The following is a 3,962-nucleotide window of genomic DNA, read 5'->3' as shown; positions in this document are numbered from 1 at the left end:
TGAAAGAAGCTTTTTATTAAGCAGAAACTCTTATATAAGTATGTGAGATCCGAGTCCTGGATTTTAATCACATACATGAGAAACGCCAGAAAATATCATTTTCATTTTTATTATTTTAGCTTATAATTTGACCAGTTAATTTATTTACAACATTTTGAGTGTGTCCAAATACTTGTTCACAAATCTGAATTATCTACAATTATAGGAGTTATTTTCATATTATTTTTTTCATCTCTATACTGAGTTGAATCGTGGACCCTCATGATCATCACCATAAACTGATTAGAGGCATTCGAAATGTGGCTACATCGTAGAATGCTCAACATTCCATGGACCGATATGATTAGCAACGCAAATTTGCTCCAAAGAGCAAGAGCAGGGAGACAGTTGCTGACTGATATCAAGGTCCAGAAGGTGTCCTATCTGGGGCATGCACTTATAGAATATAAGTACGAGATATTGCACGTAGTGGAGGGTCCACGAGGCGTGGGCAGAAGACAGATCTCCTGGCTCCGGAATATACGAGATTGAACGGGGATCAGGACCATCGAGGGGTGTTTAGAGCTGCCCGAGACAAGGACAATTACTCAAGTGAAAGTCGACGTCAGGGGGACCTGACATGACACGCTCAGTAGAAAAAGAAGAAAAATTTGCATTCAAGTACTAAATTTAAACAGGCATATTTTTTACATTAAAATTATTTCATACTGTAAATATCAATAATATTTTGAGTTGTCCATAATGGGTGGAATTGGTGAATGTTACACGTGTGTAAAGTGATCACTCAAACCAGCCTATGACGGTCGTAAGCCCCGTAAATGCCCAGACTTCCATATTCTTCTTCATCTTTGATGAGATATCAAAAAATAATATCAATAAGATCATAATTTATTAATTCTGCAATACTTTAATTCTAAAAAAATGAGTCAACTTTGCAGGGCGTATAGCGGAAATGGGTATACGTTGTAAACACAATTTTTTTAAGGGATGCGGAGTATCCATATAATGTATGAACGGATCGCGTCTGACACATAGATAATCGTATATATATATATGTTTTTTTACAATATCATTGCGGTGAGGTACATATGTACCATTATAACTCGTAAAGCACTTCGACTGCGTATAAGTATTTTAAATAAATGAAGGATATAAGTCCATAATTTGCATTTGTCCATTGTGTTTCATCAAGATTTTTATTTTAAATGTATTAACATAATGCTTAATAAAAAATATACATTGAATTAAAACTCATATTATTCAAACGTTTATGTGGATAAGGGTACCTGAAAAAAATAGAAAAATAAACAAAAAAATTAAAATCATCTTCAAGATCGGATCGAGTGGTGGGAATAGCATCAGACAGCAGCATAAGAGGTAACAGACCCCCAGGAAGACCACCTAAACGGTGGAAAGACAGTTAGCCTTCCACCTCCCAGAAGCGGATTCCGAGAATAACAGGACACAGTCCTAACTAAAGAAGAAGAAGAAGCGTGTTTTTGATAGAATCGTCTTCATCGTATGTATATCATTTATGATCTATAAAAACCTTTTTTACATTCCAAAAACCGTATATATGTTTGCAAACGCTATTATATTTATATCTCTTTGGCACTTAATGTCTTCATCAATCATTCCGCGTTGATATGCGGTGGAAAAATGCAATGTATTTCCTTCATTGTCGCGGAATTTATAAGCAAGAATACGTCGTTTCACACTTATGTGCAGTCCGCCATTTTCCTTGACACAATAAAAAAAACAATTGAAATCTAGCAGATGATTCCCGCGCTCCCATTTCCCGCGCAAAACAAACATGTAGGAGCTAGTTAACATAATGGATGACCACCAATGTCAGCGCTTATCGGTCGATTATAGTTCAATGCTGACTCTCTCGACAATAAGTTATTTGTATTTTAATGCGTTCTTGGTTTTTACGGCTCGGGTGATGCGTTATTGTAGGTTCTGTAACCTCGAAATGCCCTAGGACTTCTGCCTCGCATTGACCAGAGATTTGCGGTCATATGATAAGAGAAAAATGTGCAGACATTAAAAAAACTTTATTATAAACCTATGTACGTTATTTTAACATATCACTCACTCCTTTAAACAATGCCATATATTAAAAAACTTGATTTTTCAGGAGATCGTTTTTTAAGTTTAAAAATATAATAAAACGTGTTAAAAATAAATATCAAGCCACTTATTAAACTTTTTACTGTGGAACAGATTTTTTTAGGTAAAACATGAATGTTTTTTTTCCATTTGAAAAATATTTAGTAAATTTAAATAAATAATTAAACGATACCTTTTCTTCAACACTTTCTAGATATGGATAAATACGCAATATGTAACCGAATTTTTGCGCTAATTGAATCCAAAAATGGAATGGCGACTCCTTTTTTTTAAAATCATGTTTTAATTCGGTCACCCAACGCTAAAATACAAATATCTGACTTTTGCGTCCCAGCTTTTGTTTGTTTCAAATTAACTAACTAACTAACTAACTAACTAACCATCACGCCGCTTCCCCGCAGGGGTAGGCAGAGAGAATAGAGCACCACACCACTCTGTCCTTGCAAACATTCTTCGCCTCTTCCACGTTCATGCATCTCCTGATACATACCCGCCGATTGTTACGACTCCTAACCTGACCACTTTCAAGTATTTGGCATACCTGATCGTGCCATGTTTTTCTCGGTCTTCCTCTGCTTCTTTTCCCACTAACATTCGCCTCATAAATTTGTTTTACCGTTCTTTCCTCACTCATTCGTTCTACATGTCCAAACCATCTCAACACACCTTTCTTGCACTTGCTCAGCTTTGCATTCCTTCCTTATTTCACTATTCAGCTAACAAAAAGTAAAGTAATGTTAACAATAGGGTATTATCACTCGGGAGGAATATCTAATTTGAAATACTCAACCTATAAAGGATTATGTTAGACTCGTTTTGTGTTTATAACAGCCGACATAATCAATATTTTCATTCATCATTTTCTTTTGCAAAATTCGCCTTCGTAAAAACTTTGTTTTCGTAAGTTGGTAACGAATGACGTCACAGAAACGAATCCACACTACTACTATTACAGCTCTATAAAGCAAATACATAAATGAATATGCCCCATAACACACCCGATGACGTAAAATTTGATGACGTATAGCGTTGTTCGTTTTTCGTTTTATTATAATATCTAAAGTTTAAACCTTCATATCTCCCTTACTTCTCTACAGATTTCAATAAGAATGTTACCGATAGTCTTGTGATTTTTCATATAAATTTATTAGCCAATAAAAACACATGAGAATGGTCCATATAAAACAATATTGGCGACACAATGAATCCACTCCGATAGATATGAGCACATGATGGATGAACCATGCACTCACTCGTATGGAGGTTCCAACAAGGCCGGGACATTGGCGATTGGCTAGCATTATGTAGAGACATTTAGTTATAATAAAGTATGAAGATCGTCGTATTGAGTTTCCGATAAGCCGACGGGAACAAGGTTCCAGAGATAAAGGGCATATCTACACTGTACGAGTACTTTGTTTCTATGTAGTACCACGTATGTACGTTGTACATTGATTGGCAGCGCGTACCCTTGGAGAATATTGTAGTTGAACGATATTTACTATGAATTTGAGATTATAACCCAAATAGTTTCTGCATTTTTTATTTATTTAATAAGTTTAAATTTTTTATACAATCTAATACAATTTCTAAATATTTGTACTTAATACAATCTTATAATTTAATTTAATTTGAAGAACCCCATTTTAATTTATATATGAATTTTTAAATCAAACACATATTGTTTGAGTCTACTAAGTTGTATTTTATTGTTAAAACACATAAAAATTAGTATTGTGACAATTATTTCGCCTAGTTATGGCATTTTTAAACGAATGTGGAGATAAAATGGTGTTTTTTAATAATAAAATACAAATAGTATACTCGAA

Source organism: Brachycentrus maculatus, unplaced genomic scaffold, assembly GCF_059751285.1.
Source record: "Brachycentrus maculatus isolate JH-2025_06_01 unplaced genomic scaffold, ASM5975128v1 h1tg000762l, whole genome shotgun sequence".
Lineage (NCBI taxonomy): Eukaryota > Metazoa > Arthropoda > Insecta > Trichoptera > Brachycentridae > Brachycentrus > Brachycentrus maculatus.
Note: the sequence above shows the minus strand (reverse complement) of the source record.